We start from the raw sequence: 15,776 nt of genomic DNA, 5'->3' as shown, positions 1-15,776 counted from the left end.
TTTTTCTATCCACTAGGAAACCTGCATACTCAGCATCAGCATATCCTACTAGATTGAAATTAGTACCTTTAGGGTACCAAAGACACAATTCAGTAGTGCCTTTCAGATATCTCAATATCCTCTTGACAGCAGTCAAGTGAGACTCTTTTGGATTTGCCTAAAAACGAGCACATAGCCCTACACTGAAAACAATGTCAGGTCTACTGGCAGTAAGATACAAGAGTGAACCAATCATACCCCTATACAACTTCTGATCAACTGATGAACCAGGTTCATCAATATCTAATTTAGTGGCAGTTGCAATAGGTGTATCTATTTCTTTAGAATCCTCCATTTTAAACTTCTTGATTAGTTCTTTTGTATACTTCTGCTGATGAATCATGGTTCCATTTTGGCTTTGTTTGATCTGCAACCCTAAGAAGAAGTTAAGCTCACCCATCATGCTCATTTCAAATTCACTTCCCATTAGTTTTGCAAAATCTTTGCTTAGCTTGTCAGTGGTGGCCCCAAAGATTATGTCATCAACATATATTTGTACAACAAGAAGGTCCTTACCTTTTTCCCTTAAGAATAAGGTACTATCTATTTTACCTCTCTTGTACCCATGCTCCAGCAGAAACTTTGACAGTCTTTCATACCATGCTCTTGGTGCCTGTTTGAGTCCATAGAGAGCCTTGTCCAGCTTGTACACATGTTCAGGACATTCTTTGCTTTCAAACCCTGGGGGTTGTTTCACAAACACTTCTTCCTTTAAGTAGCCATTCAGGAAGGCACTTTTGACATCCATTTGATGAAGAGTGAATTCCATATGTGCTGCAAAGGCTATGAGAAGTCTGATTGCCTCTAGTCTTGCAACTGGAGCAAATGTCTCATCATAGTCTATTCCTTCCTCTTGGCTGTAACCTTGGACTACCAACCTTGCCTTGTTCCTTGTAACAGTTCCATCTTCATCAAGTTTGTTCCTAAAGACCCACTTTGTACCAATGACTGATCTGCCCTTGGGTCTTGGAACTAGGTGCCAAACTTGACTTCTTTCAAACCGGTTTAGTTCATCCTGCATTGCGTTCACCCAATCTGCATCTTGCAAAGCCTCAATAATATTTTTCGGTTCAATGATAGATAAGAAAGCATCAAAAGCACACAGATTCTTTAATTGTGATCTGGTTTTGACTCCAGATGTTGGATCAGTGAGAATGTTCTCAATGGGATGAGAACTTTGATACTTGTGAGGTTTTACAACCAACTGGCTTCTGTTAGATGTTTCAGCCATTTGATGAGGAACAGGTTTATGAACAGGTTCCTTCAAGGAGTTTATTTCAATTCCTCTTTGACTTCTTCCCCCTGTCAGGTTGCCCTGTAAGGAAGAACCTGGTCCATCACCTGTTCCTTCTGTAGGTGTCACTTTGATTTGAGCTAATGCTTCATCCAAGTTTTTGACCAGTCCAATGGCTTCATCTTCATGTTCCCGTCTCTCAGAAAGAATGTTAGTTTCATCAAATACTACATGCACACTTTCTTCTACACATAGAGTTCTTTTATTAAATACTTTATAAGTTTTACTATGTGAAGAATATCCCAAGAATACTCCCTCATCACTTCTAGGATCAAACTTTCCTAGGGAGTCTTTTCCATTATTGTGCACATAGCACTTGCAACCAAATGCCCTAAGATGGGATATATTTGGTTTTCTCCCTTTAAGTAACTCATAGGGAGTCTTCTCTACTAGAGGTCTGGTCATGCATCTATTTATGATGTAACATGCAGTGTTTACAGCCTCTGCCTAGAAACTGTGAGGCAACTTGCTAGATAGTAACATTGTTCTAGCCATATCCTCAAGAGTTCTATTTTTCCTTTCAACTACTCCATTTTGTTGTGGAGTCCTAGGTGCAGAGAAGTTGTGATCTATGCCATTTTCATCATAGAACTCAGCAAATTTAAAGTTTTCAAACTCAGTTCCATGATCAGACCTAATGGATGCAAGTTGATTTCCTAATTGTTTCTGAGTTTTCCTAACAAATGCAGAAAACATGTCAAATGCTTCATCTATGAAAGTTAGAAATAAAACCCAGGTGAATCCAGAATAGTCATCAACTAGCACCATTACATACTTCTTTCCACCTCTGCTCATGGTTCTTATTGGACCACATAGATCCATATGAATCAGTTCCAACGTCTTGGACAAACTTACCATTTTCTTGGATTTGAAGGATGACCTTACCTGCTTCCCCCTTGCACATGCCTCACAAACTTTGTCTTCCTTGAACTTGATATTAGGTAACCCTATAACCAAGTCCTTGGAGACTAATTTGTTTAGCTGATTTAGACTGGCATGACCAAGTCTTTTGTGCCACAGGAGGGGATCATTAACCAACACACTTAAACAAGTGAGTTCATTTTCTGAAAGAGTGGACAAATCTACAATGTAAATATTGTTAACTCTTTTTCCCTGCAAAACAATCTTGTCAGTGGTAAGGTTAATCACAAAGCATTTGGTGGAGGTAAAAGCCACAAGGTTACCTCTGTCACACAGTTGTGACACACTTATTAGGCTATATTTCAAGCCATCTATCAGGTAGACATTCTCTATGGAATGAGAATCTATTTGCCTACCTTTCCAACCCCAATGATCTCACCTTTCTCCCCATTACCAAATGAGACATTACCTCCCTTTAGGTCCTCAAGTGAAAGGAACCGGTCCTTGTCCCCAGTCATATGTTGTGAGCAGCCACTATCCATATACCATATTTGGCTCCTCCCTTTCACTTGGACCTGCAAAAGGAAATTAGGGGTTAGTCTTAGGAACCCAAACTAGTTTGGGTCCCTTTCTATGGGCAAAAGGATGAATCAGATTCTTTCTTGCCCAACTAGGCAGCTTGTGCTTTTCTTGAACAAAAGCTTTGTTTCTTTGACTGGCCTTTTCTTTTGCATTACATTCATATTTGTAATGGCCAGTCTTACCACAGTGTGTGCAGATTTTATTTTTAGGAAGAGTGAGGTACTTGCTTTTTGGATCCCATTTTGGAGCTTGAGTCCCATAGCCAAGTCCACTTTTGTTACTGCTATGATGCTCTTGCAACCAGGAGAGAGCATCAGAAGCCTTGTTCCACTTGCAAGTTCTGTCTAGTTCATGTTTTACCTTTCCTAGATCTTCTTTCAAGACTTTAATGACTTCATCTTTCTTGTATAATTCATCTTCATTTTTCCCAAATTTTCTTGTAGAGTGAGGTATGTGTGATCAACTTTCTTCTTTCTTGTTCCTAATTTCAGTTTTAAGTTTTCAGACCTAAGCTCTAGGACACTGTTGTCAAGTTCAAGAACCTGGTTCTTCAACTCAGCATTTTTGTTATCACTCTCATTTGCCCTAGACTCTAGACTTTTACATTTTGCTTTTAGAATCACACATTCCCTAGACATAACTTTCTTCTAATTATTAATTATCTCAGACTCATCAATGAAGTCTATTAATAGCTCGGCCACCCTTTCTTTAGACAAGAATTTAATCTTGTCTTTGAGATGAAGAATACTTACCTCTTGTTCATCATCTGATTCTCCGATGGCCATTAGTGCTTGTTCCTCCTCAACTTCATCTTCTGAGTCTTCATCTGAGGTTTCTCCCCAAGCAGCAACCATAGCCTTGGTTGAACCTTTGTTTTTCTTTGGTTGAACATGTTCCTTCTTACTGTTCCTTCGTTCAGCTCTTTCTTTCTTCCACTCAATTTACCATTGAGGGCAGTTTTGATCATGTGGTCAGTCTTACCACACTTGTAGCATCCCTCATTGGTCTGTTTCTCCGGAGCTCTTGTTTTATTGAAGTTTGTACCTCTTGAAGAACCCTTTCCTCTCATCAGGTACTTCTTGAAATCCCTAGTGATCATAGCCACTTCATCATCTTCCAAATCTGCACCTTCAGCAATTCTGAGAGCTAAGCTTCTCTCCTTTTTGGGAGTATCCATCTTCATGGTTTGCCTTCTAAGTTCATAGGCAGTGAGATTTCCAATTAGCTCATCCAACTTAAGAGTGGCAATGTTCTTTGATTCCTGAATAGCTGTGATTTTGCTTTCCCAAGAGATTGGCAGTACCCTTGTCAAAATCTTCTCAACTTTGTCTTCTTCAAGAATAACCCTTCCAAGAGACTTAAGTTCATTTGTTAGTGTTGTGAACCTTGTGTATACCTCCTGGATAGTTTCTCCTTCCTTCATGGTGAAATTCTCATATTGGGAATATAGCAGTGTTCCTCTTGATCTCTTTACTTTAGGAGTTCCTTCATGAACCACTTGTAAAGTATCCCATATGTCCTTAGCAGTGGTGAAGCTTTGAATCCTGCTGTACTCATCACATACAAGCCATTTCTTGGCCTTGGCATTCTTTTCCCATTTTTTCAAATCTTGAGCAGTGCAGTCAGCTCTTGTCTTTGGCACATTCACTCCTTTAGCATTTTTCTTTGTAGTAGCCAAGGGACCATTAGTGACTATGTCCCAGAGTTCATAGTCTTCTCCTATGATGTGGTCTCTCATCCTGTTCTTCCACCAGGAATAGTACTGGCCATTAAAGAGTGGAGGCCTAGTAGTGGATTGCCCTTCCCGGTTCCCAGGTGGTGCACTCATTGTTGATCTTCTCCTAAGGTGTTAGCCTCTTCAAGGATAACCTGCTCTGATATCAATTGATGCTCTAGACGTCACTACCACACAAGAGGAGGGTGATTTGTGTGGTACCTAATTTTCGCACTAGAAGAACCTGGTTCTTCTAGATGTACTTACTAAGACTGTTTGCGGAATTAAGAGTGCATAAAATAAAGAACACAGAGATTTTTACGTGGAAAACACCTGGCTCAAAAGTTGAAAAAACCACGACCTACTACTCAGTAGGATTTTCCCAAACTTCCACTAAAATCACTGAGCCAAAACTGCATTTACAAAACTCTTTGTAAACCTAAGGATTAAACTCTAATCCCAGTGTGGCACACAGCCTCAACTGCTGCGACACTTTCAAGTTAACTCTAACTTGAATACTCAAAGTACCTAATACAATTGCTTCTATGAAAGCTGAAAGGTACAATATGAAACACATACTACAATTGAACTAGATTAAAAGAAAGACACAATGGAATTGGTTCTTCTATCTTGTCCAAGTAGTTTCAGGAATGCACACTTGAATCTCACGTAAATTTCTTGCAAAAAGCCTTGCTATTTTGCTCTTCTACTGCGTTTGTGCAATCCCTGTAAAAGAGAACAATCATTATTATTTATAGAGTTAGTAATTAGAGTTTGAGTAAAACTCGAATTGCTGATCCTTCATCAAATTCGAGTCCTAGAACAATTCAAACTCCAATCCTTATTCTTGATCCAGATGTAGTTCTCTTCACATAAGTAGACTTCAACTCCTTATCCTATGCAACCTTTTCGATCAACTCAGAAGATATTGTTACTGACCCTTGAGACTTATCTTCACACGTATGTCACATGTATAAGTATATCAACACTGCGTCTGTCTCACATGATGGACCTGGTTAATGACTGAGTTCATTTTGTCAATCTTCAAAACTTCATCTGAACTTGGGCCAACATTATGCCAGGTGGGTTGTGAGGTGGTTTGATTATTCGCACTTGTATTGAGATCCCGTGTAGTTTGTGGTGTTATATGAACAGGATGGCTCTCAAGATGCAGGTCATTTATTGCACCTTAGTTATGTTTGTGTTTTGTGGAGTATGGCGCTGTTTGCCTCTCCAGGGATGGTATTACGCACTTGGCGTGCTTGTGGTCGATATTTGGGTATTCGTAGTTTTGAGCATTTTAGCTCGGTAAATATTTCCTTATAGATTATTATGTGTGGATCGGGTAGCACACCGCCATGGGTACATTGTTTGGATTGGGTGGAACGCTACCATGGGTATCATGGTTGGATCGGGTTGCACGCTGCAACGGTATTATGTATGGATCGGGTTGCATGCCACAACAGTGTAATGTTAAGTAACAGTTTCCTATATCTATTATTGTGTGTTTTGCTTCTCATTTTCTGAGGAAGGTTCATAACATCTTTTCGGTTGTTTAAATTAGTTATGTGGGTTAAGTTGTTCTTTCCATAGTTCGTTTCTTTATGTATCACGTTCGAGTTTGTAGCTCGTTGGCATTGTGGCATCATATGAGGTTTTTGGGCAGTGTCTGAGGTGGCTTATTGCCCGAGCAACTTGTACTGGGTGAGATGAGATTATTGGAACTAGGATCAGTGCGATCAAATTTATATGAGGCGCATTAAAGACTAAATATCGATATTCGGTCCAGGGTGAGGTAATAGTTCTTGTCAAGAGGAAAGACTCAATGAATTGTTGACTCCGCAGTTGGGTATGAATTCCTACACATCTTTTTCGTCGTGGCAGTATTGCAAGAGTTCAAACAGGACTTATATGAGTCATGAGGTGTGTTGTGAGCATCGGATTCGTGAAATTTTGGCTATTGTTATCAGAGGATGTCATTATGGTCATGTGAGTTATGCAGTGCATAGTATGGATTAAGCAAGGGTATGCAATCATGTATTGCTGCATCGCGTAGCGATTAATACGGTGTTCGTATGTTGGAAATAGGCCTGGTAGAGAATCGTGGATGTTGGAATTGGGCTTTAAGGCTTATTTGACTAAGAAAAAGGGAGAATCTTTAGAATGGCTCGAGCTAGTGTGCTCAACTGAGTTATGTAGCACGGGTAGGTGCACGAGGTGTTAAACAGTGATTTCAGACAACTCCAGGGCAGTTCTTAGCACGTTCGAGGAAGAACGTATGTTTAAGTGGGAGAGAATGTAACGATTCGACCGGTCATTTAGAGCTCTAGCGCGTCGTTCAGGGGTTTGAGGCCACGAGCAGCTTTACTTCAGGTATTATGACTTGTACGGGAAGTTCGGAGTGCATTTCGAAAGAGAATTCTCATTTTGGAAGCTTTAAGTTGGAATAATTTGACTGAGGGTTGATTTTGAGTGAACGACCTCAAAATCGGGATTTGAAGGTTCCAACAGGTTCGTATGATGATTTTGGACTTGGGCATATGTCCGAATCTGGTTTTGGATGGCCCGGGAGCATTTCAGCGCCTATTGTGGAAGGTTGGCATTTTGAAAGAATTTCATAATTTGGGTTGAAGTGCATTTCAATGTTATCGATGTCCGTTTGGGATTCTGAGTCTGGGAATAGCTCTGTATAGTGATTCTGGTAGCGGGAGCGCGTCCGTAAGTGGATTTAGAGGTTCGTAGGTCATTTTGGGGTCATTTGGCAAAAGCTAGAAATTTGAAGGTTTTTGAGAAGTTTGACCGGAAGTGGACTTTCTGATATCGGGGTCGAATTCCGATTCCGGAAGTTGAAGTAGGTCCGCAATGTCGAATGTGATTTGTGTGCAAAATTTGAGGTCAATCAGATGTGATTTGATAGGTTTCGGCACCGAATGTTAAAGTTTGAAGTTTGAAGTTCTAAAGTTCATTAAGCTTGAATTAGGGTGCGATATGTGATTTCGACGTTGCTTGCTGTGATTTCAGGCCTCGAGCAGGGCCGTGTAATGTTTTGGAACTAGATGGTATGATTGGACGGGGTCCAGGGGCCTTGGGTGGATTCCGGGTGGTTAATGGATCGATTTGGATTTGGAGGAAGAACTGAAGCAGCTGGGCATCTGGTGTAACCGCACCTGCGTGAAGAGGGCCGCAGGTGTGGGAAATGGCTCGCAAAAGCGGAAAGGGCCAAGGCTGCTGAGAACTACAGGAGCAGAAAAGTTTGCGCAACTGCGAAGGCGCATATACGAGGTCAGTAGCCGCAGAAGCGGCAAGGGCCGTAGGTGCGGAAGAAGTGCTGCAGAAGTGGACGCACAGGAGCGGCAAAGGAGCCGCAGGTGCGAAAATATCGCTGGGCAGAATGGTTTTAAGGGCGATGTTTGGCTCTTCTTCTCTCATTTCTCACTTGGTTGGGGCGAATTTGGCGAGCTTCAAAGGGAGATTTTCATCAAACAACACAAGGTAAGTGATTCCCACTCATTATAAGTTAAATACATGGTTTGTATAAGGATTTAATCATGGAAATTTGTAGAAATTGTGGGGGGGTTTGGTATAAAACCTAGAAATTGGTATTTTTGGATTTTGACCATGAATATGAGCATGGAATTGGAAATAAATTATATATTTGAGTTTGTGGGGTTATGGATAAATATAATCTTCAAAAAGTTTCGGAATCCGGGCACGTGGGCCCGAGGGTGATTTTTATCGACCTTTCGAACAGAGTGGGAAATTCTTATAAATTGGATTATAATGAGTATTAGAGTATATATTTATGGATTTACTCATTTATTGACTAGTTTTGCGAGTGTTGGGAATCGTTTTGAGTTGTTGGAAAGGCTTGGGAGCCGGCTATGGAACTCTGGAGCGAGGTAATTCTCTTTTCTAACCTTGTAAGAGGAAATTAACCCCATAGGTGAACTAAATTAATATGTGTTTCTATTTGCAGGGGCTGCGTATGCACGAGGTGACAAGAGTCCGTACGTAGCTACTAATTATGCCTATCTTCGGGTAGTTCTAGGTTATACCAAGCTTTGTTGATACCATTATTTGATCTTGTTATGTCTTGCCTTGAAAGGAATTGAGATCGAGTATGCTTATGAAATTCCTTGAAATGAGTTGAAATTGAGGATTTCGTGACTTGAAAGTTTTCATTTGAATTTCGTATTTTGGAAAAGGATTAAAGCATATAATAATAATAATAATAATAATAATTCGAGAAATCTATGTGCAATCGCATCGGAAATATATTTTCGCAAGCGGTGTAAATTTCCACTACTCTCATAGGAGCGGGTCGTTCGCCTCGGCAGGTTAAATAGGTGCATCTATGGTTCGTGCCGTTCGACGCTCGGCAGTGCATAATTTATATTTCTATGTTGGATCGGGCCGTACGACCTCGGCATGATTTGCGCATGAATTGGTTGTTTTGGAATTTATAACAATTAATGTGGCCTCATTGGCCCGAGATATAAATTGTTAAATGATCAAAAATAAATTTGGAAATTTCTTATTTATAAAAGAATTGTTTACTTACTTCATGATATTGAGCTTGCAGCCGTTCTATATAATCCATGCTTAATTATATCATTGGTATTTTATTTATAGCCCATAGTAAGAGTCCGAGTCGACCCCTCGTCACTGCTTCTTCGAGGTTAGACTGGATACTTACTAGGTACGCGTTGATTTACGTACTCATACTACACTTGCTGTATATTTTATTGTGCATGCACGTATATGTTTAGTGGCCTTGGGGGCGCAGAGGCGCGGTTAATGCGAGGACTTAGGTGAGCTGCATTCCATGTTACGATCCGCAGTTAGCACAGTCTCCTTCAGAGTTATTTTTATCTTTCCTGTCTGATTTGTATCCCGGACAGATGCTGTATTTTATTTTATCTTCCTAGTTGATGCTCATGCACTTGTGACACCGGGTTTTGGAGTGATTATGAGTTGTTCGGTAATGAAATGGTTAAAATATTATTATTCACTCTGTAAATTCCATCTTTTACTATTAAATTGAAGGAATTATGATTTTAAAAATACTAAAATGGGAACAAAATTAATTATTTGTTGTTGGCTTGCCTGACAGCGGTGTCCGGCGCCATCACGATCTTTAATGGAATTTGGGTCGTGACACCGAAGGGCTCGGGTAAGTTTCAGGCGTGTTTTGGACCATTTTCCCTTCTTATGTGGTTGTTGATTTCTGCTGGTGCTGGTTTAGCGCACCTGCGGTTGGATTTGCGCAGGTGCGATGAGCGCAGAAGCATAGTCATGGTCACCTGCAAAGAATGCTAGGCTAAGGAGAACATAGAAGATGCAAAGTGTGAAGCGCATATGCGAGAGCGCAGAAGCAGGAAGTGTAGCGCAGGAGCGGAAAGGCAGCTTGGTTGGGTTTTCCACAGAAGCGAGAAAGCCTCGCACCTGCATTGTCGCAGAGGCGGAATTGGTCCGCAGGTGCGAGAGGTCGGGGCTTCAGTGTTTTCCGTAGAAGCGACTTTTTGTTTGTATATGTGAAAATTCTGAGTAGATGATATATATTTTGAGGGTTTGTTCATTTATACACATTTTGAGTTGGGAGCTTGATTTTAGACGATTTTGGTAAGGATTTTCACCACGTGGATTGGGGTAAATTGTCACGATCCAATTCTATTTAGGCCGTGATAGCTCCCAGCACCGTTGCTAGGAAAGCCAACAGTGAACAATCTAGTGATTTCCCATTTTAATAGGTTTTTCAGGTAGATAACTTTCTAAATTTAAAGATTTAATAAATGATTAATTTAAAATAATTAAAACGAAAGCAGGTGAGTGCAAACATAGCCATGGAAATAAAACTGAAACCACAAGTCTACTATTGTGTGCTAAGACCTGGTGTCACAAGTGTATGGGCTACTAGTAGAATATACAATGGATTTCCATTCTACTGTCTGAAATGAAATAGACAGAACAACAACAACAAAAAGACTCCGGCTGCTGCAGAACGGCTCGGAAGGCAGCTTACCGTGTAGTCTCGTAACAGGGATCAAGTATGCGCGCCGGACTGATATCCAGATGCTCCTGCCTCAGATCCTGCACATTAAGTGCAGAAGTGTGGTGTGAGTACATAAACAAGATGTACCCAGTAAATATCCAGTCTAGCCTCGAAGAAGTAGTGACGAGGGTCGACTTTGACACTTACTATGGGCTAACAATAACATGTCAAAATAATAATTAAGCATGGATTACATGAAAATAGGTGAAAACTCAATAATCAGGGATAATAAATACTTCTTCCACTAAGAGTATATCTCAAATTTAGTTTTCATCATTTAAAAATCTCTATTACAAGTAAATGAACAATATCAATTATAATTGGTTCCAAAGATTTATCACACGCAAATTATGCCGAGGTCGTACAGCCCAATCCGACATAATAATATTTAGATTGTGTATTTATCACACGCAAATTATGCCGAGGTCGTACAGATAGATGCATCTATCTGCTACAAAGGCATTCGGCCCGCTCCACAAAATAAAAAATACTTTATTGAAACACAAATTCTCAATAACAGTTAAGTGTCCCATTCACAACTTCAAGTAAGTGAAATTTAACCTTTTACAATTCTTTAATCATATTCAGATGACTTAAGCAATTAAATTAACAAGTAGGGTGCAAACACTTTAAGTATATCATGATGTGGGTCCTAGACTACCCGGACTATAGTATAATTAGTAGCTACGTAGGGACTGTCGTCACCTCGTGCATACGTAGCCCCCCAAAAATAGAAGCGCATTTTAATTTAATTTACCTATGGGGTTAATTCCCTCTTACAAGGTTAGAAAAGAGATTTACCTTGCCTCAAAGCCTACTTTCCGGTCCAAGATTGTGCTCAAACCCTCAATTCGGTGCCAAACGACTCGAAACTAGTCAAATATTATATAAAACAATCAATACATGTTCAAAAGTTCATATTCTAACTATCAAAGTGATTTCCCAAACCTATTTGAAATATTATACGAACTCGCTCGTGCAATCGAAACACTGAAATAACATCAGAAACCACAAATCGAACGCCACAACGCATGGATTAACTCATGAACTCAAAACTTCTAAACTACTACCACCACCACCACCACCACTACTACTACTATCACTACTACGACTACTACTACTACTACTAACTACTACTACTACTACTACTACTACTACTACTACTACTACTACTACTACCACTATGCTACCACTACTACCACTACTACTACTACCACCATCATTACCACTACCACCACTAACTACCACTACTACCACCACTACTATAACTACTACTACCATCACCACTTCCACCACCACTACTAATGCTTTTATCCGTTTTGTGCCATGTCAGTTGCTAGTCATTAACCATGATTGACATGTTCCATTTCTTAGTTATCCATAGTCCACATAAGCAGAGTTTACAAAACTCCAAAATATTTATAATGTTATTCTATTTCATAGTAGGAAATTATGAGTACTTTAATAAATTAATAAATGTCAAACAATTAAAGATAGAAAATATAAAGTTCTTCTATTTCCTTTCCATGATCTATACATTTTTTTTTCTTTTCAACAAATGGTCTGACTATGCTTTTCCTCGGTCGAGAGTCTATCGTATATATTATCTTTATCTTCACAAAGTAGGAGTGAGACGGTATACACACTATCATCTTCAGACTCCGCTTGTGGGACTACACTGGATTGTTGTTGTTATTGTTGTTGTAATAAAGTTCTTTTAAAAATAAATATTAACTAATGAAGTTTTCATAAATGTAATATTTTTTAGCCTTTTATGGAATTCAAAGATTCGAAGGCGTCGTGAAAAATATCGAATAATTACAAGAAAATACACATGACTTCACACCATAACAAAAAATGGCCCATATTTTTAAGTTTTACCCCACCTAGCCCACAATGTACATATTTTGAAAGCACTTGCAAATTCAAAATATATGTTTTTACAACAATTGCTTCTAAAAGCTATGGAGTTAATTCTTTGTTCTCACAACTATTGCTTTCACTCTCTCTTCTTCTCACATCTTTTACATATGCTTCAAAGGACCGTGTATTTTCTGCTTCTCCTTTTGTATCACCTGCTTGCAATGAAAGAAAATTGAAGAGTAGAAGCCCACCATTGAAGATCATTCAAAGCTTTGCTTTTGAAAATGGGTTGTTTTGAATTTGTTAGTTGTTTGGATTGGGTATTGTTCCAATTGATTGAAAATATCAAAAGGAGTACAAAATTTAATTTGAAGTGATTTGGAGTAGATTGGAGCAAGATTTGAATTAAATTTCAGAAAAGACGCAAGAAAGAAGACGAAGTCAGTTTTTTGTATAATTATGTATAATCTTGTATAATATTGTATATGAGTGTAGAAACACACCTTATACACTGTTATACACTTTTATACACCTTTATACAAGCGTCTGTAGACGAACTTCTTCCACGATTTTCAGTTGCAATTCTTATTCAAAACCAGTCCAAATCTACATTGAATGACTTCAAATTTTATATACAACCTCCTTATACTATTTCTAACAAGTCTAAATAACACCCACTCCAAATTTTTCATAAAATCAAATTCGAAATTTAAACCCACATATTTAAGCTTGTTAAAAATCTAATTTTCACCACCCAAATAAAGTTGGTTTGTTGAATTAATATTTGAGTCACAACTACTGATTCGAAAAGTAATTTAAAAGCTTGAGGAATCTTTTTTAAAAATTAAATAGTAATTTTGAAAACCTATTGGAGTTGAATGTTGAATCTTAGCCTATTATTTATGGGCTAGTTGGTTGTAAATTGAAATATGGGCTATAAAATTGAAAAGTATGGAGCCCAGTTGTTCTAATGTGAAGTTTTTCCAAAAATATCAAGTGTAATGCTTCATAATCTATGGATTTGTAGAAAGAGACACAATGTATTCCTTTATTTTTCTCTTTTACATCTAATATATATATATATATATATATATATATATATATATATATGTGTGTGTGTGTGTGTGTGTGTGTGCGCGCGCGCGCCCGCGCGCTTTGGTGAGGGGCTTTGAGCCAGGCACCCGTACAATGCTGAGTGATTGTGTGTGTATGTGATAGAGTCGGGGCATTGAGCCAGGCATCTTGAGTGGGTTGAGGGTGAGTGTACTCGATGACATCACTATGAAACCATTTATTTGACATATAGGCATAGAGATGTATTTTTCTCATGCTAGATGGCATATAACATTTGATGACTTGACATGTATATTGACATGTTGGCATAGAGATGTACCTTCCTCATGCTATTTGGTAGACGAAAAGTCTTATCTGATGTTGTAAATTGGAAAACACGGTTCTTTTATATAAACACATGTTTACCTGATTTCAGTGGTAAGATTTAGTCTTGACTTTTATACTTGAAAAGTATGCCTACTTTCTCGTAGCTGTGAACGAGCTGAGCATGACAATTCCTTTGAGCTATTTGTTGTTACTGTAATCAATATATCCTATGTTGTTATTGTTATTGGCTATTGGTATTGGACTCTGACCTTCTTCCGAGCTCGTCACTGCATTCGACCTGAGGTTAGGTTTGTTACTTATCGAGTAAATGGGGTCAGTTGTACTCATACTACACTTCTGCACCTTGCGTGCAGATTTTGGAGCTGATGTTGCTGTGTATGGTGGGAGCTGGCATTGAAGATGTACCTGCGTTCTGGTTATAGCTGCCACTTGTCCTGTGTAGCTTTAGTTTTGCAAATCTGTTTATGCATATTTCTGACAGATGATGTATTTAATTTGTACCAGCTTTGTAAATTCTAAGTCTTAGAAGCTCATGATTTGTACTACAAATCCTTGAGATTTTGTATAGAAGTTAAGATATTTTACTCATTGGCTCTTCTTATTCTTATTTGAGTTGTGTTAAATGTTGTTTGGCTTACCTAGAGGGTTGGGGTAGGTCTCATCACCTGACCACCCTTCATCGAAAAATTGCACTGTATACATAGGTAAAATATTATGTTTTAGGGATATATAACACATACTGATTACCCTTTATCGGGAAATTTTTTCACTGCTTTTAAATTTGAACACCCTTGGAAAAATTCACTGGTCGTGACAAAAATACATCTTTGAAAAAGGTTTATGGTCACCTTGCTATCAAGCACATATTTGATTCCCGACCAATTTGCATCACTTTTGAGCTTAAGATTTGGTCAAATCTTACAAGTTGACATTCCATAATCCCCATTTTCTGGTCAGGATGAACTAAAGAAGCAGATAACTTTGAAGCTTCCTTCAATTCCAAAGAATATATTCTTTGCAGGAAGGCAACAGAATTGTGTAGAAGAAGAGACAGAAGCATTTTATGGATTATGCAAATTGGCAACGAAAGGTGTTTGGCGCAAAAGTTAACAATATACTTTGTAAGCTAGAAAACAATCAAAAGTAAGAAAAGGGTAAATCGTAATCAAATATAATAAACCTAGAGATGCAAAGATGATATTATTGTTGTAGATCTAGTATTGCAAAGTGATAATATGAACTCAATAAGATATGTTCGTTTGAGGTAGAGATAGAGAGGGAAAGCCAGAAAATGAGAGAGTTGTATTAGATCCGAATCCCCCTTTTGCAATGTGAAGATCTCCTTTATATAGGTAACGTCTCCCTAGTGAAGTTAAAATTTATCAGCGGGATTATACTATTAGAATCCATGTAATAGGCGAGGTCTATGAAGGTACATTAATCCGCAATGGTGTACGGGCGGAGATATCCATCGTGTTGGCTCAGGGTGATAAATATCCTTCGTAATCTCTTGTTTAGACAGATCAGTTGTATCAACTTCAACTGGGGCTCTGAATAGCTAGCTTACCACTGACAGCATATGCAACACAAACACCCATACCCTTGATAACCCACGGGCGTCATGTACCTCGGGCCCAGTGAGATCGTCTAGCGTGTAATTATTAACTTGGAAAGCAAGCTGTTAGGTTTTTAGTAAACTTGATGAGTATACGGAAAGTCATACTAATTGGAGATATTATCTTTCTGCTGGATAGATGATTTGCAGTTCAAAAATCAATTTGACTAGCAATTATCACACATATAACTCAATGTGCTTTCTTTCTTATTTCCAAATACTAATCCATTTTAGAAATAAAAGACACAAAGAAAATGGATGTTGATCGGCATAAGATATGAGCTACATTTGCTGTGCTTTTCATTATTGTGAGTACTGCTGCTCGTTTCCACACACATTACTTTAGAGATAGTGT

This window comes from Nicotiana attenuata, chromosome 1 (assembly GCF_001879085.1).
Source record: "Nicotiana attenuata strain UT chromosome 1, NIATTr2, whole genome shotgun sequence".
NCBI lineage: Eukaryota > Viridiplantae > Streptophyta > Magnoliopsida > Solanales > Solanaceae > Nicotiana > Nicotiana attenuata.
Note: the sequence above shows the minus strand (reverse complement) of the source record.